Source organism: Tupaia chinensis, unplaced genomic scaffold, assembly GCF_000334495.1.
Source record: "Tupaia chinensis unplaced genomic scaffold, TupChi_1.0 Scaffold143796_1, whole genome shotgun sequence".
NCBI lineage: Eukaryota > Metazoa > Chordata > Mammalia > Scandentia > Tupaiidae > Tupaia > Tupaia belangeri.
Genome location: NW_006203646.1, coordinates 2,885,211 through 2,911,363, shown reverse-complemented (window position 1 = coordinate 2,911,363; position 26,153 = coordinate 2,885,211). Strand labels below are relative to the sequence as shown.

The 26,153-nt window shown below is 43.9% G+C and overlaps 1 protein-coding gene across 1 annotated transcript in view; it reads right to left on the bottom strand.

The window, feature by feature from the left end:
- Positions 1-8,163, bottom strand: part of EBF1 (EBF transcription factor 1) — a 464,386-nt gene extending 456,223 nt beyond the window's left edge. Inside the window, exon 1 of the mRNA XM_027766945.1 lies at positions 8,056-8,163. The gene's annotated coding sequence lies outside the window, so the exon portion shown is untranslated. The remainder of the gene's footprint in view (positions 1-8,055) is intronic.
- Positions 8,164-26,153: the final 17,990 nt, after the last annotated feature.

Here is a 26,153-nt window from a genome sequence, read left to right as displayed (position 1 = left end):
CAGGAAAAAAAAAAAAAAAAAAAAAGGCTGATGGCAATTTAAGAAACAATAGACTCAACTCGCGCTGCCGGCTTTGCTACTTCAATTGTCATTTTCCACAACCAGGCAAGTTTTTTCTTCTCTCTTTTTTTTTCCTCCTTCTCTCCCAACCAAAGATGTTTCTTTCCTTTCAGTGCGTATAGATGAGGACGCTGTTTGCCGTAGACAGATACACCAGAGAGGTGGGGGGAAAGATAGAGAGAGAGGAGAGGGAGAAAGAGAGAGGGGTGGACCCTGCTGGATGGAGATTCTGTTTTCTCCTTGCTAAAATAGAAGTGATTTGCAGGCTTTCCCTATGGAATCCAGTTTGACTCTCCCCAGAGCTAAACACAGGCACACTAACCCCAAAGGGGGGAGGCGGGGCCCGCGCCTTTTTACCCCGCCCCTTAATTTGCATAACGTCATTCTTCCGCCCCGCTGCAGCCAATCTCCGCTCAGAAGCCGGCTTGCTGGCGGCGCCGGGGCAGGCTCCCTCATTAACATCCCTCTCCGGGTGGCGCAGGGGAGCCGGCCAAAGTTCCTCGCAAAGTGGCGAGCGAGGAAACGCTGAGCACCAGCGTCTAGGCCGGGGAGAAGCGGGTCCGAGAGAGATCCGAGAGGGGACAGAAAAAGAGAGAGGGGTATCTTTACAAGGGATTTGAGCTAAGATTCTGCATCCCGGCAATTGCAGCCCTTAGACATCCTCGCCGAGCCCAGACAGCTCTCTAGGCGCAAAGGCTGCGCCCTCCCAGGGCAAATGCCCGGTCCTGCTCTGCGGTTCTGGGACGTCGGGGGCAAAAGTGGAGGAGACAGGAGATCCCAGACAGGAAAAGCAGGACGCGCGTCCCAGGTGCCCATCTCTGCACTTTGAGGTGGGAGTGGTGTAACTGAATATGGATACACTAAGACGGTGCTGGAGTTCGCAGAGGCGCACCACTTCCACTCTGGGAGGGGTGGGAGATCCCTGCGTCTGGGCAAGGGGGGCGCTGTGGGTCCCCAAGGAATGGAAACCCTGGCTCTGCCCCCAGTCTGGGCTCTGAAACAGTTCTCGCTCAGTCGGTAACCAGAGGCCACTGGCGTTAGGCGGTCTCAGACACATGCTCAGTTTTCTTGGGCAGCCCTCAAGACGTGTGAGTGGTGAAATGGAATGCTCTCGTTCGGGCTATATCAGGGTGCATTTAAAAATCTATCAAATCCAACCCCGAGCCCTGAAACCCTAGCCCCAAATTAGTTTGTGGGTATTTTTTGTTATTGCTGTTCGTTTGGCTGCTGCTATTGTTTTTAAGGGTAACTACCAAAGCAAACCCCATCTCTGACTAGTTGTGTTTTTTGTTTGGTTTTGTTTGGTTGTGTTTTGGTTTGGGTTTTTGGTTTTGGTTTGGCTTTTTTGGTGTAGAGTTTCTCTCTTCTTTCTTCATACTTTGTGTGAACAAGAAATGAAAGAAACCCTCCCCAGCTTCTCTCTCTGCCATATGGAGAGAGAAGAAAAGGAAAAAAAAGAGAGAGAGAGAGAGAGAAAGGAAGAGGAGAGGAAAAAAGAAAAGGAAGGAGGACTGAGGGAAGAAGCAGGGAAGCAGGAAAGAAAGAAAAGATAAAGGGAGAAGAGGAAAGAATGGAAGTGGGAGAGGGAAAGAAGAACTGAAGGAAAAACTGAAGAAACTGTCTCCTACCTCAGGCTTTCAGGCATATATATATATATATATATTTGTGGCTGGCAAAGGAAATAGCTAGATGTTTCTGGGTAATGTGTGCCCCATCATTTTTTAGCAGGTTGTAACCTCTAATAAGCACATGGTGAACTTCTGTTTCATTGCCCTCAAAGGAACTCCCTGACTGCAGCCAAATCTGCTAAGGACTCCTTCGGGGAAATTCTCTGCCAGAAATCCAGGTCTCCTTACTATGGCTGGTCTTCCCTGGCCCTTTGATTTAGGAAGCTTATGGGGTCAGTGATGGAAAAGTACACATGCCCACGTTGAATGGAGACAGGCTTTGTGCCCTCGGTGGAGCAGAAGAGAGGAGCCACTTCCTGCTTTCTACACTGGGTGGGAGAATGCATTCCAGGCCTATGGGCACACGGCCGCTGTCCCTGAACACACATTCCCTTCTGTACACAAAGCCTGCCAGCCCTCATACCATTCGAGTCAGAGCTCTTATGCTGAGTTGTTTCTCCCTGGCACTGTCATGCCCTCTTCTACAAAGCACCCCTGAAGAGATGAGTCTGTCCATCAGGATCGCTGTAGCACCTACCAGAGTTCTTGGCAGATCTTAAGGGTCCAGGTGGTGGGGATGATGGTGGAGAGACTGGAAGGGTTGTAGGTCTGTGGGGAAGAGCAGGTGGACTTTCTCCATCTCCATAGAATTTAAATGCACAGTTGAAACCAAGCCTGCTAAAAAATTCCCAGAGCTCCAAGCTTTAACTCATGCCCCAGGCCCAAGAGGTCCCCAGAGCAATTCCCTTCCTTTGGGTCAGATTCTCGAGTTCAAATGGGATCCTTCAAGGTAGGGGGGTAGGGAAGCAGAGACTCTCCTTAACTGCCTGAGCCTCTAGATAACAATTTGCAGGACCACAAGTTCAGTCTGGTGGGACACCACGGGGTCTTCAAAAAGTCCATGGAAACTGCATATGGCAAAAAACTACGTATGAATATCACATTTTTTTGGTACCTAGATAACCCCGCCAAAGGGGGGGGCAGGAAAACGCGGAGCACCAGCGTCTAGGCCGGGGAGAAGCGGGTCCGAGAGAGATCCGAGAGGGGACAGAAAAAGAGAGAGGGGTATCTTTACAAGGGATTTGAGCTAAGATTCTGCATCCCGGCAATTGCAGCCCTTAGACATCCTCGCCGAGCCCAGACAGCTCTCTAGGCGCAAAGGCTGCGCCCTCCCAGGGCAAATGCCCGGTCCTGCTCTGCGGTTCTGGGACGTCGGGGGCAAAAGTGGAGGAGACAGGAGATCCCAGACAGGAAAAGCAGGACGCGCGTCCCAGGTGCCCATCTCTGCACTTTGAGGTGGGAGTGGTGTAACTGAATATGGATACACTAAGACGGTGCTGGAGTTCGCAGAGGCGCACCACTTCCACTCTGGGAGGGGTGGGAGATCCCTGCGTCTGGGCAAGGGGGGCGCTGTGGGTCCCCAAGGAATGGAAACCCTGGCTCTGCCCCCAGTCTGGGCTCTGAAACAGTTCTCGCTCAGTCGGTAACCAGAGGCCACTGGCGTTAGGCGGTCTCAGACACATGCTCAGTTTTCTTGGGCAGCCCTCAAGACGTGTGAGTGGTGAAATGGAATGCTCTCGTTCGGGCTATATCAGGGTGCATTTAAAAATCTATCAAATCCAACCCCGAGCCCTGAAACCCTAGCCCCAAATTAGTTTGTGGGTATTTTTTGTTATTGCTGTTCGTTTGGCTGCTGCTATTGTTTTTAAGGGTAACTACCAAAGCAAACCCCATCTCTGACTAGTTGTGTTTTTTGTTTGGTTTTGTTTGGTTGTGTTTTGGTTTGGGTTTTTGGTTTTGGTTTGGCTTTTTTGGTGTAGAGTTTCTCTCTTCTTTCTTCATACTTTGTGTGAACAAGAAATGAAAGAAACCCTCCCCAGCTTCTCTCTCTGCCATATGGAGAGAGAAGAAAAGGAAAAAAAAGAGAGAGAGAGAGAGAGAAAGGAAGAGGAGAGGAAAAAAGAAAAGGAAGGAGGACTGAGGGAAGAAGCAGGGAAGCAGGAAAGAAAGAAAAGATAAAGGGAGAAGAGGAAAGAATGGAAGTGGGAGAGCATATATATATATATATTTATTTGTGGCTGGCATAGGAAATAGCTAGATGTTTCTGGGTAATGTGTGCCCCATCATTTTTTAGCAGGTTGTAACCTCTAATAAGCACATGGTGAACTTCTGTTTCATTGCCCTCAAAGGAACTCCCTGACTGCAGCCAAATCTGCTAAGGACTCCTTCGGGGAAATTCTCTGCCAGAAATCCAGGTCTTCTTACTATGGCTGGTCTTCCCTGGCCCTTTGATTTAGGAAGCTTATGGGGTCAGTGATGGAAAAGTACACATGCCCACGTTGAATGGAGACAGGCTTTGTGCCCTCGGTGGAGCAGAAGAGAGGAGCCACTTCCTGCTTTCTACACTGGGTGGGAGAATGCATTCCAGGCCTATGGGCACACGGCCGCTGTCCCTGAACACACATTCCCTTCTGTACACAAAGCCTGCCAGCCCTCATACCATTCGAGTCAGAGCTCTTATGCTGAGTTGTTTCTCCCTGGCACTGTCATGCCCTCTTCTACAAAGCACCCCTGAAGAGATGAGTCTGTCCATCAGGATCGCTGTAGCACCTACCAGAGTTCTTGGCAGATCTTAAGGGTCCAGGTGGTGGGGATGATGGTGGAGAGACTGGAAGGGTTGTAGGTCTGTGGGGAAGAGCAGGTGGACTTTCTCCATCTCCATAGAATTTAAATGCACAGTTGAAACCAAGCCTGCTAAAAAATTCCCAGAGCTCCAAGCTTTAACTCATGCCCCAGGCCCAAGAGGTCCCCAGAGCAATTCCCTTCCTTTGGGTCAGATTCTCGAGTTCAAATGGGATCCTTCAAGGTAGGGGGGTAGGGAAGCAGAGACTCTCCTTAACTGCCTGAGCCTCTAGATAACAATTTGCAGGACCACAAGTTCAGTCTGGTGGGACACCACGGGGTCTTCAAAAAGTCCATGGAAACTGCATATGGCAAAAAACTACGTATGAATATCACATTTTTTTGGTACCTAGATAACTTTGTACTTTAATTTCATTTTTTTCCACAGATGTTTTGAAGGTCCCTTGTACTCCACAGGTAGGAAACAGATCACTGCCAAAGGACACTGCAAAGGTGCCAGGGAAGAAAAGACACATCCACCCCCCCACCCCCCCACCTCAGGATCCGGATCAGCAAAAGACACTTGCTAGATAGATTTCTGGGAGCCATGCAGAATAGAAGAGCATCTGCAAAGGATGTGTTTGTCCAGAGGTCTGAAGCTGACTTAAATGAGAAACTGGCACAGAAAAACGAGACTTCGGCAGCCCATTTCCTGCCCCAGAGCCCTTTTCTCCAGGGACTAAATATAAGGGCTGCAATTCCCACATCCACCAGGCCAGAGGAGGAGGAAAATAAAAGGGGCAGGAATCTTTTGATAAGACTAATTCCCTTTGGCTGTGCGGAGGCAGCAGACACCTCACCTAGGATGGCGAGTGTACTTTATTTTAATCAAGCAGAGTGTATTCATAGCTTCTCTTCTGGGTGTCCTTGTGCTTTCAACCTGGTGTTCTCATCTTGTAATAAATGTTTAAGTAGGTTGGGGGCTAAAGAGAAGTTGGAAAAGAGATGCAGAGAGAGAGATGGAAAACTGGGAATGGCACCCAGACCAGCAGAGGGGTAGCTTTCTGTGAATATTCTTCTGTGAATATGGAACTAGCAGTTGCAATTTTAATTTCTGCAAAAGAATCGCTCAGATACTTTTAAAGCTTCCCCCCACATGAGGTTTGTTTCACCTCCAGAGACAAAGCACGTGTAGAGAGGGGTGACAATCCAGTTTGTGCTGACACTAGCTTGTCCTGTTCACGCAGTTGTCAGGTCTTGGTGAAGAAACACGTGCACACCTAGGCTTTAGAGAAGACTTCAGGGATTTGACTTTAGGGAAGTTTATAACAATAATCCCCAAATTGAGCTCACCAACCTAATCATACGGGGAGGGGGCACAGAGAGTTGGGGGGACGTTAGGAATGCTGACTTCTGGGCCTTTCCTGTACCTCTGGAGTTGGCGCCTGGTAATCTATACATAAACAAGTTGGAAACTCCAGATTTCGATATACTATAGATTGTCTCCGAGAGAAAGAAGGAAGTAGAGCGGAAAGGAGGGCGCAAGGGGATGAAGAAAACAGGGACCGACCGTAGGGTGAGGAAAAGGTCTGGCAAAATGAGCTTCTACCTGGAAGGAGCCAGCTGCAGAGGCTTGGTGTTTCCCGGGGGTCTAGTCTCCCGGCTGAGCTACTCGGTTTCTTCGGCGGCGTCGGGATTTCTGTCCACAATGCCTACTGCTCCACAGGGTCTGCGGGGTCTCCCGCAGAAAGTCAGACCCGTGGGCAAGGCTTCCCTACAGCCCTCCTCCCTCCGACTTGCCTTGGTGATCTCAACCCTCTTAAGGCACAGGGAAACCAATCCCCTTTGGGAGAGCATCAGTCGCCGCAGTCGTTTCTGGGGGCTCAGGTAGAAACACACTCGCTCCCCCAAAGGAAAAGAGATCAGCTAAACCCCGCCGGACTCGGACGAGCGGGGACGTCCTGGGGAAAGAGGGAATCGAATCGTCTCGGCTCGTCCGCCCCCAGGAGGCCAGGCTCGGGACTGGTCGCTTAGAAAATTCCCTCGATCTCCTTTAGCCTAGCGAGAGCGCGCCCCAAGAACGACGGTGGGTCCTGGGAAACGCCTCCTTCCCTTGCGGGAGACGGCTGCGAGCGTGTGAGGGGACAGTCGTCGCGGTCAGTGCTGGGAAGACCGGAACAGGGGAGAGGGGACCACGGAGGCACAAAAAAAAAGTCCTTCCGCGAGCGGCCCGCTCCAGAGGAATCCACAGCAGCCTGGGACGCGGGCCGGGATGGGCAGAGGCCGAGGCGCTGCTTGGAGGAGGAGGGCCAGGACTAGGAGGTGGCTGGAGGCGCTGGGAAAGCGAGGACCTGACCTAGGCGCAGCTGCGAGGGCCCCTGGCGGCACCCCGGGCGCGGTCAGAGCATCTGAGCCCTGGGACCTGCCCACCCCCCTGCAAAATCCAAACCCCCCCCCCGCCGCTCTCGGGGAACGCGTGGGAGCAGGCCACTACACCGGAAATCCGGACTGGGATCCGGGTTCCAACCCCTGCGTTCCCCTGCTTGCCGGGCTGACCCGCACAAACCGTGTGTGCGAGCGCACTTCCCCTCTGTACTGTGCCAGCGGGGAAACTGAGGCCTAGCAAGAGCGAAAACCACCCACAGCGAGGAGGTAGAGAAGGAGCAAGCGCCACCCCGAGACTCTGGCCCTGCGCCGCAGCTCTAAGTGCGCTTCGGCCGCGATGCTGCGGGCTGGGGCTCCCGCAGACCTTTCCCGGAGCTAGCCGGGCGGCTCACCCGGGTTTCCCCCGGGGCGGGCCCAGATAATAATAGATCTCATTTGTTGAAGGCTGTCCAGGCGCGCGCTCACTGAATTTCCACCACAGACCAAAAAGGCAGACACGATCACTCCCTTTTTATAGGCGAGGAAACTGAGGCCGTGAGAGTGAAGTGGAAAAAGTTGCCCACGGCCACACCCGCTGATAAAGTCGCCCTTAACCTTGGCGCTCAATCGTCCACCCGGCGAGGCGCGTAGGGCCTGTGCCGAAAGCTCCCGGGGTGCCCTGGCTCTCGAGCCCTTGAGTACCGATCCCTACCCCAGAAGAGAAAGGAACAAGCGCGCACGTTGCCCCCCGAGTGCGGAAGGCGGAGGAGAACAGGGGTAAGGTCCTGAAAAGCCCTAACCCAGGCGCGGACTGAAAGCGGGTTCGCGCCATCAGAGGCCGACTCGCTTTTCTCCCAGCCCGCCAGGAGCGGGGCGCGTCAGGGACGTGCCCGCTCCATCCCCGTCTCTGCCACACGAACCGTGTGACCTCCAGACGGTCGCTTCTCCCGGTGCTGGCTGAGCTTGCCTAAATGAAACAGGGTAAAGACAGGACTCCCCGCGAAGCCCGCGACGCCCATGCGAGGACACAGCTGGACACCTGCGGGTGTGCTTTCATGGGGAAGAAGACGATTCTGCCTTGGTATGCCCAGAGACAGCGACAACCAAAGTCACTTGGAGGCGGGAGAATTCAGTTGGGCGCACTCGGGTAAAAGATCTCTAAGGACGACGCTGCCCCCCTCCTCCCCAGCACGTCCACACCCAACCTGGCGACCTTTGCCCACACCCCCCTTTCCGCGAGGCTGGAGCCCGACCAGGTAGAAGGAAGCTCCAGGGACACGCAGCTGTTTGGAAATTGACATTCCTTCAGTAACGCTAATGAGCTGGGGAAGCGGCATCTTACCCCGTGAAGATTTGGCGGGAATGGGAGGAGTAGGCCCTTTACTTATGGCAAAGTTGGAGAGGATAGGCGAGTTGAGCTGCCAAACGGGAGATGCTGGGGTGACCAAAAGTTCGTGCGCCTGTCTCCTTTAAGAAACAGTTCACTAGGTATTTACACACCGCGGACCGCTGCGGGGGGTGTGGGATTGTTGGCTACCGGGATAAGAGATGCGTGTGGTGTGAATGTGCAAATGTTTGCATGAGCTATGGGTGGCTGCATGGTTGCTGGCCTGTGCAGTACGCGTGTGTGCTCGAGTGGCAGCGCTCACTTGACTGCACATGTTTGAGTGTGCTTGAGGAGGCAGAGGTGCACACGAGCGTGAGTGCACAAGTGCCCTGTACACAGTGTGCATGCGACACGTGTAGACCTGTCTAGTTTGTGTAAGTGGGGTGTGCCTGTGCAAAAGAACGTTTGTATTGTGCAAGGGCGTCAAACACGCGTGTGTGACCCTGAGTTCACACATGGCTTATGTGTACACGTGTGCATGTAAAAGCCAGCAAAGTAGTCCAAGCATCTAGACCCAGTAAGGGAAAAGTATCAGCCTAGTCGCAGACTGAAGGCTCCAGGAGAGGAATCCAGATTACTGTTCCTTTGGCCTTGCGGAAGGCAGGAAGCCTTTAGGGGGCGCAACACTCGTCCGGGAACCGCGGGTGCGCGCCCGGTTCTGCTCCGGGCGGTCGAGTCCAGTTCCGGGTGCAGACCCACAAATTACCTGGCCTGAGCTCGCAAGGGTCGCTGCTGGACAGTTCCGCGCTCTTAATTGCTCCTCGCGGACAGTTTCTGATTATTGATTCCGTGGTGTCCAAACAGACAGCCCTTCCGGGTTATTTCCATATGTACTTATTTTCCTTTCCACCGTCATTATTTGGTGGCTGCTATGAAGATGGTGCCAAACCCACCAAGACGGCCTTGCCCACCTCTCGGAGGCCACCCTGGGCGTGCCGTTGACCCGCAAGCGCCCGAAGCTTCGCTTAAGGTGGAGCCACAGCGCCACCTTGCGATGCTCCAGCCTCCGCCTGGTCCCGGCCACAGAAGGCGGGGACTTTCTGGCCAAGCCCTGGAATTCCCACTGCTGGTTTTGTATTCACTTTGGCTATTTGTTTCTCCAGCTGTAAAGTTCCCCTTTTCCTGAGCCTGAGCCTCGACGGTCCCCAGACACGTCTCGCCGCACCGCTGTACGCTGCGCCTCCCTTCTGCACCTGGTGAAGCACCGCTCCTCGATAATCGCTGTTTCAAGAGTGACTCTGACACCGTTTAAACCCCCTCCAATGCCATCGTTCCTTGACCTTCGCCCGGTTTCTCTAAGGCTCATATTACATTGGCCAGGAAGTACTGTTTCAGTGTCTGCCCGTCTCTAACCAAGGAGCTCCTCCACAATGATTATTGTTGCTTATCCAACAACAATAAAACGTATTTATGGAGCCCAGACTCCTGATCATCTTATACGATGCACTGTACTAGGCACGTCACATAAGCTGTCTTCTTTCATTTCCTCAGTAAAACCGTGAAGCAAGCACCGATATTACTTCTCCCTTTGCAGATAGATGAAGAAACTGAAACTAGAGAGAAACACTCTCGTGTTCCCAAATCACAAAATCCACAAAAGGTATAAATGTGCCTCCTCACCTAGCCTCCCCACCACATTGCAAACCAAGTCTGCCTGTCTGATGCCCAAGTCCACTTTTCTTCCAGTGGTCTGTGTCTTGCAGACTTTTCAGCTCCATATTCACTGGCTTTATGCACAACAAGGCACAGACTGGGCACTCACATACTTATGGCTAACGGTACCATTGTGCATTTAAATGATTTCTTCTCCCAGAGAGTAGAGCTAGGAAAAGTCCTGTCATTGTCAGACTCCTTCATTGAAATGTCACGGCCATCATTTACCTCCAAAGAGTATTCCACTACTAACTAGCTAGGTGACCTTGGTCTAGTCACTTTACCTCAACTTTCTCATTTGTAAAAGCAGGTTGACTATTAGGGTTAAATGAGAGAAAAAAATATGTGGTACTTGATTGAGCGTCTCATACTCTAGCTATTACTTAATAATAATAATAACTCATTCCCACGATTATTCATGATAGTTTTAAAAACTTAAGCACAAAACACAAAATGGACTTGCTTAATCACATAGAAGTCACTGCATCTCTGTGTGAAGTGATTTCACTATTGTCTTCATTTTCATCTTGGACATGAATTGTGTGATAAAATGTTTAGTTTAGAGTGGTTGGGGCATTAATGCTCTGTTATAAAAATTTTAGAGGCTGGGGACAGACATATGATTAAACATTAAATCGGCAGACTTTGCCTCTCACTCATCCCTCCTGCTTTTTATTGTAAAATTTATTCAGAAAGAATTAAAGAAAAAAACTACAATAGTGTTTATTACTCTAGAAAGTACAAAACTTTTTTTTTTATTTTGGGGAGATTTTGAGCTAGTTTGAATTATTTCTGCACTTGAAAAACTTAGTTGCTACTAATACATTAAAGTTTAAAAGTATATTCCTGAGCAAATGATTGTACCCAAGCAAGAGGAACATGGGGGTGTTTGAACATATTTTAGACCTTCAAACACTTTTCAAAAAGGCTACGTTTTAAAAGCTGAGGTTTTCTTTCTAGCATGACCTATTAATTGTCTAATAGGTTAGCAATTTAGGTGAAAGTCAACTTTCTGCCTACTCCATCATGCTATAACTTTTTTACTAGCAAAGTATTTGGAAGGGCTGTTGACTAGTATAGTCATGTCATCAACACGTGATTTCAACTCATAGAAACAAGGCTAAGAAAATCTACAATAGACAGGACCAGCAGGTGGCGTGAGGGTTAAAGTACTGAATTCCCATACGGAAGACTGTGGTTTGAGTCCTGGACCTGGCTGCTTGAATATCATGCTGTGTGAGTGAGTGCCAAAAACCTCAGGAAGGAATGGAGATTTGCAGTGTGACCATCCTCCCTAGAGGGTGTTTACTCACTTTTCCTCCCTCTGTCTCTCTGTCTCTCTCTGGCAAGCACACACATCCTATGGCAAAACCCTAAAATATATAAAATAAAATAAAATAAAATAAAATAAAATAAAAGGTATAAATATGCTTCCCCATGTAGCTGACCCTCAGTCCATTTCTAGAAGCTTCACTTCAGTCTCAGTTCAATTATACTTGCTTCCCATTCTGTGTAATCATTCTGTATGGAAATGAAGAAACAGATCCAAGAAATTTTACCTATAGCAAAGTAATGTGTTAAGGGATATTATTGTATAGGTGACAGATATTTTATCATCCCTGATTGGGAATTTGATTCCTACTGATGGTATAAACCACTCACTTTTCAACAATATGGGGGTTCATTCTATTTTCTTTTCTTCATTTTTATTCCAAGTATGGTAGCCATTAGAGAAGTTCACCAAAATTCTGGGTTTTCTTCTTCCAGGTGCATAGCGAGATTGAAGTACTCTGACCCCTTTGCATTTAGATGTGACCTTGTGATTTGCCTTGGCAAATGAGGAATTAGCAGAAGTGACATGTCACTTACAAGCTGAAGCATGATGAGCTAGTGTGCAATTTACCAAGTCCCCTTCCCTGGGCCTCAGCTGCTGAGGACCCCAGATGGAGTTTCCCTCTGCCTGCCACCCCTAGCACAGACGATGTGGCACAGAGACCTCTCCTTTCCACACGGACATGTAGCACGAATGAGCAATAATCCTTTGTTACTATAAACCCCAGATATTTTTTTTTTAATGCTGTGCAACATAGTCTGTCTTAATACACTTAGGAAGGTAACTTCATCTTTATTTTTCTTTTTGTGGGCAATGTAAAAATTCTCTTCCCAGAGTGAAAACTATTCTTCTACATATAATTAATAGAACGATCAGATAATGAAAGCATTCCACTAGCAATCTGGATCTCACGGTCTTGATCAACTCACCCACTTACTGGGAGTCAAAACATTATCTGGACCAGTCTGAAATGAAGAAAACAACTAAACTTTAAAACAAAATACTTTTTATAGATTTTTGCCATAGAGCAAGTGTGCTCGCTAGAGAGAGACAGAGGGAGAGAAATTACTCCCCAGGAGGAATGGCTATGTCACACTCCCTTCTCTTTTCTGCTCTTGAAATGTTGGACCTGCACATACACACACCCAGCATGATTTTCAAGCCGGTGGGTCAGGGACCTGAATCACAGTTTGCCGTGGAGTCCAGCACCTTAACCACCACATTACCTGCTGGCCTTTGGAAACACTTGGGTTTTTTTTGTTTTTGTTTTTGTTTTTAATTTATTTTGGGAATTATTTTATTTAACTTTATTTATTTATTTTTAATTTGACCAGAGAGGGACAGAGTAAGAGAGTAAGAGAGCAAAAGACAGAAAGAAAGAGGGAAAGTGAAAAAGCAAGGCACCAGACTTGAACTGCAGTTGACCTTGTGGGAGTCCAATGCCCTTAACCACCATGCCACTTGCTGGTACCCTGGAAACAATTTTGTTTTATTTTTTTTTTATCTCAAAATTATTTCTGAACCTCCACAAGAATTTTCAGCGGGGCCTTTGCTTACTTGCAAATACAAATGAAGTAAGTCCATGGAGTCTGTCTAAAAGAGACTTTATCAGCAACTATATGAGGAAATAAAGAAACATCTTCTCTCCATGTTCACTTCTATGACTTCAGGTTGGTGAAATGGAAAAAAAAAATTTTTTTTTTTGAGGGTTGGCCAATGAGCCTGCATTAAAGAAACATGAACTGGGGCAATTTAACTCTTCCAGACCCTAGTTTCCTCATCTGGTGTCATGGACTGAATGTCTGTGCCCCTCCCCCCGTTCATATGTTGAAACCCTAGCCCCCAGTGTGATGTGATCACCTCTCACAGGTCATTAGGAAGCAATTAGGTTTAGATGAGATCTTGAGGATGGAGCTTCTAAGATAGGATTAGTGTTGTTAAAAGAGAATGAAGAGATAAGAGTTCTTTCATGCTCTTTCTCTGTCTGCCATGTGAAGACACTTTCAAAAGGCATCCATGTGCAAGCCAGGAAGAGAACCTTCACCAGAACCCAAGTATGCTGGTACCCTCATTTCAGACTTCCTAACTTTTAAAATCATGAAAAAACATTTCTGTTGTTTAAGCCACCCCACTTATGACATTTTGGTAGAACATCCTGAGCTGACTAAGACATCTGGAAAATAAGTGATTAGACAAGAGGATTGTCAGGATACCTCCCAGTTCTACTCAGCTAGAATTCTGAGGTATTTAGGTGATACCAGCTTCACAAGTTGATGCTACAGGATAAGAATCTTCCTGTGTTTCCATCCCAACAATATTAATACTTTGTGAAAAGTTTTTAAGGTTTTTTCATACTAATCCCAACTTTAAACAAGAACTTATTGGGGCCAGGAAATGGCATAATGGTTACATCACTGGACTCCCCGGTAGTCGACCACGATTTGAGTCCTGGACTCGGTGGCTTAAAACTCAGGCCGGGCATATATGTGTGCATGCCCAAAATCCTAAGAGAAGAATGGAGGAGAAGGGATTGTGACACAGCCATCCCCTCAGGGGTAGATTTCTCACTCTCTGTCTCTTTGTCTCTCCAGTGAGTGCACACACCCTATAGCAAAAATCTCTCTAAAACTTAAAAAAAAAAAAAAAAAAACCCAGGAGTGGAATTGCTTGGTCATATGGTAGTTCTATAAATAAAAATTTTAAAAAGAGAACTTCTTAGGCAAAATAGATAAAACTTATTTTCTTCAATGTTACAACTTTAAAATGTGGAAATCTGCTAGAAAAGTAGGACATATAGATTTGGGGCCATGTAAAATGCTTTGTCATTTTCTAGCCAAGAAGAGAGAATTTTTCTTCCATATTGAAGAACTATTCTCTCTCAGGTTTCATTACCTGATTACCCAAGGAAATTTCCTGTGAATTTTTAGGAAACTTTTGTGAGAAAATATTGATCGTGTGACAAATGCTGTAGGGTGAAATCATTACTGTCTGCTCTTTATCCTTGGTGTGATGTGACTGATTGTCAAGAATACTACTATAACTCTCATTGGATAATCATTCAAAATTGACAGAGGTTTCACATAAGTGTTTGCCGTGATTCCTCTCAAAAAAACATGCTTCTGACATCTCTCCCCTATTTTGCAGAGGAGAAGCAGAGGTTTGGATTTGCCTGTGCCATGTGGCCAGTAAGAAGCAGAGTTTGACTGTAACCCAAGCACCGCAGTTGCCTATGAAATTAAGAAAGCCATCTGCAATGTGAGTAAAGAGTAGAAAGTGTTGAAACAAGGCCACAGAGCTCTTTTCTGTAAGATGTAGGGTGCTTCCTGTTTCAGACGTTATTTCTGTTAACGGGTACCTGGTTTTCCTTCTGGGTATCCAAGAAGATTGTACTCTTCTCCATGAAGTTTGGTGTGGGCCTCTGGCTTACCTGAGATGGTGTCTGCTATAGGTGAGAGAACTTCCAGAGCACTGGTTCCCTTCAACCAGAGATTATATGTGTATGTGTGTGTGTGTGTGTGTGTGTGTGTGTATTTTGAGAGGTTTTTGCTATAGGGTGTGTGCACTTGCTGGAAAGACAGAGAGAGACAGAGACAGAAAGTGAGAAATCACCCCCTGGGAGGATGGCCACACTGCAATCCCTTCTCTTCCATTCTCCTCTTGGGATCTTGGGCATGCACACACATGTGCCCAGCATGAGTTTAAGCCACTGGATCCAGTACTCAAACTGCGGTCTACCACATGGGAGTCCAGCGATATAGCCATCATGCCAACTGCTGGTCCCAAACAGAGATAATATTGAGAGTAGGTCCATCAGTTTGGTCCTGCTGGGATGATCACTATGAACAGACCTTGGTTACCAATACATTATGGATTTCATATAAGCAAGTGACTGAAGTCTCTGAGATTTCGGGCTGGCTTATTATGACAGCTTAAGTAAACCTGTCTTAATTGGGATAGTTTCCTAATTCAAATGTAAATCTTGGAGAAGGAAAACTATCTTTGCAGGGTGGACACTCTTAAACTTGGATCACATACACATATCTTTTAAAAAGAAAGTATTCTCCTAGATCTTTCATGTTTTTATTTAAATTGACTTTTACTGTTACTGGTAATGTGCAAACATAAAACTAGGGCTAGATTCTTCACACATATAATTCTTTTTTTTTTTGAGAGGTTTTTGCTATAGGGCATGTGCGCTCGCCAGACAGACAGAGAGAGACAGAGAGACAGAAAGCAAGAAATCACCCCCCAGGAGGGATGGCCACACCGCAATCCCTTCTCCTCCATTCTCCTCTTGGGATCTTGGGCACGCACACACACGCACCCGGCATGAGTTTAAGCCACTGGGCTCAGGACTTGAACCATAGTCAACTACATGTGAGTGCAGTGACATAGCCATTGCGCTAACTGCTGGTCCCCACACATATAATTCTTAAACAATGGTGAAACCAAATTCCAAAATAAATGAAAGAAGGAAAACCTCATAAAACCGAAGATTCATAAATAAATATGCTGGATGACATTATTTTGTGGAAATGAAATTGCCACTCCAATGCCAACCTGCTCTGGGTTCAGTAAAGTAGATTCTTTGGAGCATGATATGCCTGCATCATTATATCCTCTGTACTGGCTCAATTCTCCTACCACTTGCCTCCTCTCCTAAAGTACTACCAAATATTCTTTAATTCATATTATATAGGAAAAGCTTAAAGGAATCATTTCAGTATCAAATCCACTTCCATCCCTTTATCAGCCTATGACAGTCAAGAAGCTCTGTTGACACCAATAAACACAAACTAAAATTTAACTCAGAAATTTGGCAGGAGTATTCAGTTTTAAAGTAATATCTCAGATAAGTCCAAATTTTTAAGGTAATTTTTCCTGTTTGCTCATAACAGAGTGCATGCTTAAGCATTTGAGACCTGGCCCCAGGCCACAGAGGTTGCCATGGGTTGGTGTTCTCACCTCTAAATGATAGTTAGGAAGCCTGAGACCCAGAGAGATTGAAGAGCTTTTCCAAAACCTTATGCTTAGCAAGAGCAGGAACCAAGACTTGCCCTAGTCCTAAGCATCATACCACCCCAGTGCTGGATTCTGAGGCCTCTCAAACCTTGTCCGCCTTTCCTTTTTGCAATATATTTGTTGGGGAACAATTGACCTCAGTATGAGTAATTTGTCACCACTCCGAGTAACTTTCACTGAGTTTTAAGTTTTCCCATTACAAAAGGAAAATGAGAAAAATATGTCCTAGATACCACAGAGAAAAATGCCTCATTGTCTTAATTGCCTTTCTATTTCAATCAAGGAAGGCATTTAATTATTTCTGAACTACATTCCAAACTCTCTCTCAAGAATATTACTCTCCCCAGGTGAGTTAACCAAACCCGTGCAAAACATTTCTCAAGTCTGAATAATAATATCAAACATTTATTGAATACTTTTTATATGTTACTGACAATTCTAAATTCTTTCCATTTATGACCTCATTTATTCCTCACAGTAATTCTATGAAATAAAAACAACTGCAATACTCCTCTAAGAAAAGAGGAAACAGAGGCCCAAAGACCTGAGATCGTTTGCCTTAACTTTAAGGGAGCAATAGATGGTGGAGTAACCTTCCTTCACATCTACCCTTTGAGGCCATGCTGTTCTCGTTTGCTGCTCCATGACGCTGCTCTGAATAGGAAGATTTGATTTCACCTTTAAGATAGCCACTTCTGAGTATATCCGCAAAAGCCATGAGGAATAACCAACCAGGATGACTTGACTTAGCTACTGAAGAGTCATTCAGGATCTCAAGCCTCTGGAATTTGAAATGTGTCATCTAGAGGCTATGGGGCCATGAGGGGCAGAGTTTACAGGGATTCTTAAACCACCTGAATAAAGATCTCCTTGCTACTGAATACCACTATCCTGGGCCCCAAAATGGACCATGTGACAGTCACTCAAGACCCTCTACTGCCTTCATCACAGCCGCTGGAACTGTTGGAACAGGAAATAACTTTTGAGTCTGTACTTATGGCCATTATTCTTACCTCACTCAGCTTTTCTAGAAAAAAAACAATCAATTCAGTGTTTATATTGTCAAATGGAATGGCATGGGGGTCAGCAGGAGGCACGGTGTAAGGTATTGAACTCCTACATGGCCCACCACATCATGAGTCCCAGACCTGGCAGCTTGCTTTCTTACTCTCTGTCTCTCTCTGTCTCTCTCTCTCTCTCTCTCTCTCTGGTGGGTGCCTGTGTCCTTTACAAATTGAAAATAATATTAATAAATAAAAATTTTAAATAAATAATTATTTTTTTAAAAATGGAATGTCACGAACAGATGTCTAGGAAAAAGAAAATATATTCTTATGTGATGGACTGTATTCTTAGAAAAGTTCCTACAGTCAAACAGACCTGAGAGTGAATTTTAAAGGCCACATCAGTAGGAATGCTGACACTTCAAATTGATCACAAAAATTTTAAAAGTTTATTAAACTCACTTCCATGAGTTAAAGAGACAGATAGAGAATGGCAGCATCTCCACTGAGTCATGACACCACGATCCACACCCAGCCTCACCAAGTCCCAGATCATAAGCAACATGTGTGCCCAGTGTACAGAGGGAGGTCTCTGCTAACCCAGAACCAGCTCATGTGAGTCAGCCTTGCAGAACATTGTATTTTATAGCTGCACCACTGTCTAGCTCCCAACAAAGATGATAAAGTTCACAACAGGTAAACTGTGGTATACCTTATGTCTTCAGACCAAAAGCTTTTGTAATTTGGATTCTAAAACCTTTTAATCATTGCAATAGTCTTCATTTTAATAGCATAGTTATTCTCAAATTTTTTCATAAAGACATTCTAGTTAACTTTGCATAAGGGCATATGTGAGAAGCATTGATATATTTGTATTATAAATTATTTCTTTTATTTATTATTATTACTTTTAAATTTTGCTTAGGGCACACGTGCTCACCAGAGAGAGACATAGAAAGAGAGAGGAGAAATGAGAAAGCAAGGCACCAGGTCTGAGATTTGAACTGCAGTCGGTCATGTGGGAATAGAGCACCTTAACCACAACGCCACCTGCTGCCCTGCATTGATGTATTTAAAACATAGCCTCTATTCTTAATAAGCCAGAGCAATTGTTGATCCTTTTTATTTAAAAAAAATTATTTTTAAAATTTAATTCATTAATTTGTTTCAATTTGCTATTAGGCATGTGCATTCCCCAAACAGAGACAGAGAGAAAGAGGAAAAGTGAGAAACAAGTGACCAGGTCCAGGACTTAAACTGCAGTCAACCATGAGGGCGTCCAGTACCTTAACCACCACACCACCTGGTGGCCCCAGTTGTTGGTTCTTTAATCATATATTTCTGAAGGTTTCTGTACATAAGGCTGACAATTTGTTTAAAAGAATCTATCTCTAGCAAATAAGCTAACCATTAAAAAGGCTTTGAGGGGCTATTAGATGACAGGGTGCTCAGCACTGTGGATCCTATATGACAACTGTGCTATTTGAGTCTCAGCCTGAAAAACATGTCCGGTGTATATACATGTATGCCCAAAATCCCAGGAGGGGCAAAGAGTAAAGGAGATTGCAGGTGTCCATTGTCCTGGGTGTGTGTGGGGGTGGTTTCTTATTTTCCCTCTCTTTCTGTCTGCCTCTGTCACTCTCTGGCAAGTACACATGCCCTATGGCAAAAAAGCTAAAAAAGAAAAACTGCATAAGCTCAGCTTATTTTAAGACTTGTGGAATTCATATAGCAACCATTGTTGCGACTGAAACATGCAATCAATTCTGAGAGGAGAATGGAGGAGAAAGGACTGTGGCATGGCCATCCTCTGGGAGATGATTTCTCACTTTCCTCCTCACGCTATCTCTTTATGGCAAGTTCACATACCCTATGGCAAAAACCTAAAAACAAACAAATAAAAAGAATTGGACCATATGCTTAAATAACTAGACTTAGGTAAGAGATCTAAACAAAATTATTTTCTCTTCACTGTCTTTTGTGCTAGCCCATAGCCACATGCACAGTACTCTGCAAGCATTTAAGCACCAAATTCCATTTTCTTCTGGGGATATCATGCCGACCTGGATATATTCAAGGATGTGGCAAACTAAAAAACAGTATCATTGAGCTTCTGATTTCTAGTCATGGTAGCCATGTCATTCAGATCATCCCTGCCCATCACGCACACACACACACACACACACACACACACGTGAGCACACAACTGGTTAAAATGTTTTCAAGCTCTCCTAAAAAAAAGACTGAAGAACCAAAAACATCAGCAGGGAGTTCCGAGGGAAGTTTTGGGGGAGAGATCTGTGGCCATAGCAATGATTGGAATATTGGACATTAAACCATGTATGCCTGGAAGCAACTCTTTTTACTGTGCATTGGAGCAAGGGGGCTGCACATCGTATGCCTGGAAGCAACTCTTTTTACTGTGCACTGAAGCAAGGAGGCTGCACACAGAGAAGCAGCAAAGGTCAGGGCTCAAAGCCATCCAAGGGGAAACATTTTTAGGCGACCTCCTCACATGAAGCTGGAATATCAAAGACTTTTATTTTCCTTTTTATTAAGAGAATTATTTCATTTAACTTTATTTATTATTATTACTTTCCAGTTTGATCGGAGAGAGAGGAGGAAAGTGGGAAAGCAAGTCACCAGGTCCAGGATTTGAACTGCAGTCAGCCATGTGTGAGTCCAGAGTCTTTAACCATCTTGCCACCTTCTGGCCCCAAAGACTTTAATTTTCAACATCAAGACAAAGTAGATCTAAATCTGGAAACTTTTGGCCACACACTGGTCTCAGGAGGATTTCTAGCCAGGTACTCATATCGTGAGTTGGTTAAGGAATCTCAAATTGTAAAAGTGGTCTAAGATGGTATAGTGCACCAGGTGCCTGCCAAGCAAACCCTAAGCTTCTCAGAGAAGGGCATACCTATCCTATGCCTTGGGAATCCCTTCACATAATGTTGCAAGTTCAAAGAAAGCAAAGATTAACCATGACACAAGGAAACACAACACAATGCGAGTCAGCAGAATCAACAGAAAATAGAATCACATCTGCACTCTCCTCAGGTCCTGGAAGTACCATACAGACTAAAATATCACATAGTTACCAAGCTTAAAGAAATAAGTGACCAACATTATACTATCTGCATGAAACAGAAAACTATAAAATTTGTCATAGTCAATTTGAAAAACAAACAAACAGAACTTTAATAAAGACTAAAATCAACCAAGGGAAAAACTCAGTGAATGAATTTAACAGCAGACTGGATAAACTATATGAGAGAATTAATGAACTGAAAGATAAATTAGAATAAACTCTCTACCATGAAACAAGGACTAGAAAAAAGTTAAACTGAGAATGAGACCAAAGAAAGGTATAGTGAGAAATCTAACATGCATTTGATCAAGTCCTTAGGAGGAGAGAGGAAAAAGGAAAAAGAGGATGAGGCAGAGGAAATGTTTGAAGAGAAAATGGCTGAGAATTTGCCAGAACTGTAGAAACACATTAATATATAGATCAAAGTGATGTGTGAAATCCTACAAAGAATAATAAAAAGAAATCTGCAACTAGATACACGATGGCAAAATTGCAGAAGAACAAACATAAAGAGAAAAGTCTTGAAAGCAGCTAGGGGGAAAAAGACAAGTTACCCAGAAAAGAATGAGATGAGAGAGCAACTTCTAACAAACAGCTAGCTGTTTTCTCATCAGCAATAGCAGAAGGCAGAGACAGTGGAATTGTCTCTTTCACATACCAAAAAAATACACACACACACACACACACACACACGTGAGCACACAACTGGTTAAAATGTTTTCAAGCTCTCCTAAAAAAAAGACTGAAGAACCAAAAACATCAGCAGGGAGTTCCGAGGGAAGTTTTGGGGGAGAGATCTGTGGCCATAGCAATGATTGGAATATTGGACATTAAACCATGTATGCCTGGAAGCAACTCTTTTTACTGTGCATTGGAGCAAGGGGGCTGCACATCGAGAAGCAGCAAAGGTCAGGGCTCAAAGCCATCCAAGGGGAAACATTTTTAGGCGACCTCCTCACATGAAGCTGGAATATCAAAGACTTTTATTTTCCTTTTTATTAAGAGAATTATTTCATTTAACTTTATTTATTATTATTACTTTCCAGTTTGATCGGAGAGAGAGGAGGAAAGTGGGAAAGCAAGTCACCAGGTCCAGGATTTGAACTGCAGTCAGCCATGTGTGAGTCCAGAGTCTTTAACCATCTTGCCACCTTCTGGCCCCAAAGACTTTAATTTTCAACATCAAGACAAAGTAGATCTAAATCTGGAAACTTTTGGCCACACACTGGTCTCAGGAGGATTTCTAGCCAGGTACTCATATCGTGAGTTGGTTAAGGAATCTCAAATTGTAAAAGTGGTCTAAGATGGTATAGTGCACCAGGTGCCTGCCAAGCAAACCCTAAGCTTCTCAGAGAAGGGCATACCTATCCTATGCCTTGGGAATCCCTTCACATAATGTTGCAAGTTCAAAGAAAGCAAAGATTAACCATGACACAAGGAAACACAACACAATGCGAGTCAGCAGAATCAACAGAAAATAGAATCACATCTGCACTCTCCTCAGGTCCTGGAAGTACCATACAGACTAAAATATCACATAGTTACCAGGCTTAAAGAAATAAGTGACCAACATGATAATATCTGCAGGAAACAGAAAACTATAAAATTTGTCATAGTCAAATTGAAAAACAAACAAACAGAACTTTAATAAAGACTAAAATCAACCAAGGGAAAAACTCAGTGAATGAATTTAACAGCAGACTGGATAAACTATATGAGAGAATTAATGAACTGAAAGATAAATTAGAATAAACTCTCTACCATGAAACAAGGACTAGAAAAAAGTTAAACTGAGAATGAGACCAAAGAAAGGTATAGTGAGAAATCTAACATGCATTTGATCAAGTCCTTAGGAGGAGAGAGGAAAAAGGAAAAAGAGGATGAGGCAGAGGAAATGTTTGAAGAGAAAATGGCTGAGAATTTGCCAGAACTGTAGAAACACATTAATATATAGATCAAAGTGATGTGTGAAATCCTACAAAGAATAATAAAAAGAAATCTGCAACTAGATACACGATGGCAAAATTGCAGAAGAACAAACATAAAGAGAAAAGTCTTGAAAGCAGCTAGGGGGAAAAAGACAAGTTACCCAGAAAAGAATGAGATGAGAGAGCAACTTCTAACAAACAGCTAGCTGTTTTCTCATCAGCAATAGCAGAAGGCAGAGACAGTGGAATTGTCTCTTTCACATACCAAAAAAATAATAATTTTTCCACCATAGAATTCTGCACCCAAACTAAACTCAGAGAATATGTCACCAGTGGGTCCTCATTGCAGGAAAGCCATTGCTGTGGTTCAGCCTGGAAGAGAATGATACCAGAATGACCTGAGATGCAGGAAAGTTTGTGGAACAGAGAAAGTAGAGAATTTGGATTAATATAATAAGCATTGATCATATAAAATAATAATGAAAATTTTTAGTAGGGGAAACATGGTTTAATTAGAGTACCAGACCATGAAAGCATATGAATTCAAGAAGAGGAAGAAATGATAAAACGTTCTTGTTTGTAGTTGCCTTGTGTTCCTTTTTTGTTGTTGTTCAGGAGAGGGTAGGTGCTCTGATTACTTGCAGACTTAGGTAAAGTTAATAATGGAGGTTGGAATGTCTAAAATGCATTAGTTTCCTGGGGCTACCAAAGCAAAGTACCACAAACTGTGGTGCTTAAGCAACAGAAATGCATTTTCCCATTGTTCTGGATGCTAGAAGTCCAAAATCAAGGTGTTAGCAGGGCCATGCTTTCTCTGAAGGCTCTGAGAAAAAAGTCCTTCCATGCCTATTCTAACCCCAGCACTCCTTGGCTTGTGGTACCTTCACTCCAACCTCTGCCTCTATCTTTATAAGGCTGTCGGACCCCAGTGTAACTGTCTGTTTTTCAATGACACCAGTTATATTGCATTAGGTCCCACTCTAATGACCCCATCTTAATTTAGTTAAATCTGCAAGATCTTATTTCCAAAGTAGGTTACAATCTCAGATCCCAGGGTGGGGATACAGGGTTAGGACTTCTAAACTCTTTTTTGAGGGGAGAGGGACACAATTTAATTGATAACATAAGAAAACAAATTATAGAAAGTACAATGTGTTTCTTCTAAATTAGCAGAAGAAATTAGTAGAATAAGAATACAGAAGATTGAAACTATTGACATCAAGCCAACAGGTGGCCCTGAGGCACTGGACTCCCACATGGCTGGCCACAATTTGAGTCCTGGACCCGACAGCTTATTCTTACTTTCCCTCTCTCTTTCTCTCTCTCTGTCTCTAGTCAAATTTTAAAAAATAATAATAAGGAGTCAGCAGGTGGCATGATGGTTAAGGGTGTTGGACTCCCACATGGCTGACCACAGTTCGAGTCCTGGACCCGGTGGTTTGCTTTCACACTTCCCCCCTCTCTCTCTCTCTTTCTCTCTCACTCTGTCACTCTCAGGTCAAATTAAAATAGGTAAATAAATAAGTAAACAAAATTAAATAATTCTTTAAAATAGTAATAATAAATTAAATAAATAATTCTTTTAAAATAATAATATTGATATCAAAACCTAACAAGAACAGTACGAGAAAATATTATGAGTTGATACTATCCATAAATACAGATTTTTTTAAAAAAATTCTAAACAAAATATTAACAAGTTGAATTCACAATATATGAAAAAATGACTCATGAACACACAGAATTTATCCTTTGGTTTTAAGGCCAATGTAACAAAATGACAATCAAATGATGTAACTTACATTAATAGATTAAACAAGAAAAATCATGTTGTCATTATACTAGAAACAGGGGGAAAAAGCAATTGCTATAGATAATAACAGTACTTACCTCTCAAGGCTATCATGGTGATAAAATGATTCTATTAATATATTAAACACTTAGAGCAGCGCCTAATAAACTCCCAATAAAATGTTATCTCTATCACTGTTCATAAACTCTAACTGGGACTTAAAATAGAGATACAAATGACATTCAAATGATCAAGCATACATAAAAAGGAACTCAACTTTACTAGGAACCAGGCAAACACAAAATAAAAGGAGAATAAGGGCCACCCACATAGCCTAGTGATTAAGGGAGTTGGATCCCACCTGACCAATCAGTTTATCCTGACACTGGCTGCTTGAAAAGCACACCAGAGCATGTGTACATGCGCCTAAAATTCCAATAGAGGAGCGATATAGAGGAGAAGGGATTGTGGAAAGATCACACCCCATTCAGGAATGCTTTCTCCCTCCCTCTCTCTGTCTCTCTCTGGTGAGTGCATGCACCCTTGGGCAATTAAAAAAAAAGGCAGAATAAGATACGGATATACCTATCAACAGGTAGAAGTTAAAAAGTCCAACAATACCAGGTGTTTTCTAATATATATAGGAATTCCCATACACTGCTTATTAAGTACAACCACTTTGGAAAGCACTCTGGCATTATCTACATAAGTTTTTACTCAGAAATTCCACTCCTAGGTGTGTATTCTACAGAAATGCACATTAAACCACCTAATATTTCAAGGATAAATCCAACTTGGTCATAGTGTTTAGTCCTACTGTACACTGCTAAACGCAACTTTCTAATATTTTCTTAAGAATTTTTGTATTTATGTTCATAACAAAGAAAACATATGCCCATTATAGTTTTCTTAACCAGTGAAGTCTTTAGTGTTGGTGGTAAGGTAATAGTAGCCTCATGGAATGTCCCCACTTCCTCTATTTTTGGAATGTTTTTTTTTTCTTAAGTGGTGATATTACTTCTTCCTTAAATATTTGATAGAATTTGCCAGTAAAACCATCTGGTTCTGGACTACTACCTGTGAATTCTTTTTAATTATTAATTAAATGTCTTTACTTCTTTTCTTTTATTTTGGAGGGTGTATATGGTATCCCAGTGTAGTGACAAGTGCTGAAGTCTTGTGGTGTCTAAGCAGGCTTCTTTCTTTGTTTTAAATTGCGACATTTACTTTTTCTTTTTCTTTTTCTTTTTTTTTTTTTTAAGAGAGATTTTTGTGATAGGGCACATGTGCTTGCCAGAGACATAGAAAGCAAGAAATCATCCCCCAGGGGGAGATGGCCACACTCAATCCCTTCTCCTCCATTCTCTTTTTGGGATTTTAGGCACACACACATGCACACCCAGTGTGAGTTTTAAGCCTCCTGGTCTGAGACTTAAACTGCAGTCAACTATGTGGGAGTCCAGCAACATAACCATTATGCCATTTACTGGTCCCTATTTTTACCATTTGTAAGTGTACAGTTCCATGGTATTAAGTACATTGCATTGGAGTGCAAATACTCTCCAGAACTCTTTTAATCTTGCCAAACAGAAGCTGCATCCTCCGTAAGCAATATCTCCACTTTCCTCTCTCCTCCAGTTCCTGGTAACCCCCATTCTATGAATTTGACTACTCTGGGCACCAAATGTTTGTCAAATGACACAGTTTTTCTTTTGTGACTAGTATCCTTAAGTTTCATCCATATTGTAGCATGTATCAGAATTTCCTTATTTTTAGGGCTTAATAAAACTTCATTGCATGGCTAAACGTACCACATGTGTTTACCTAGTCATTTGTCAATAAATACTTTGGTTGCTTTCACTTTATGACTATTGTGAATAATCTTGCTATAAACATGGATGTTATTTTTTATTTTTTTTTAATTATTTATTTATTTATTTATTTAATCCATTGTTATTATTACTTTTTTTAATTTGATCAGAGAGAGACAGAGAGAGAGAGAGAGAGAAAGGAAAAGCGAGAAAGCAAGCCACCAGGTCTGGGACTCAACCCCGTGGTCAGCCATGTGGGAATCCAATGCCCTTAACCACCACACCACCTGCCGGCCCCAGGATGTTCTTTTTTAAAATGTTTTAGAGAGCTATCCAAATTTTCTATTTTCTCTTCAGTCAGTTTTGGTAATTTGTGTCTTTTTATTAGGAATGTTCCCATTTCCTCTCACTTGTCTATT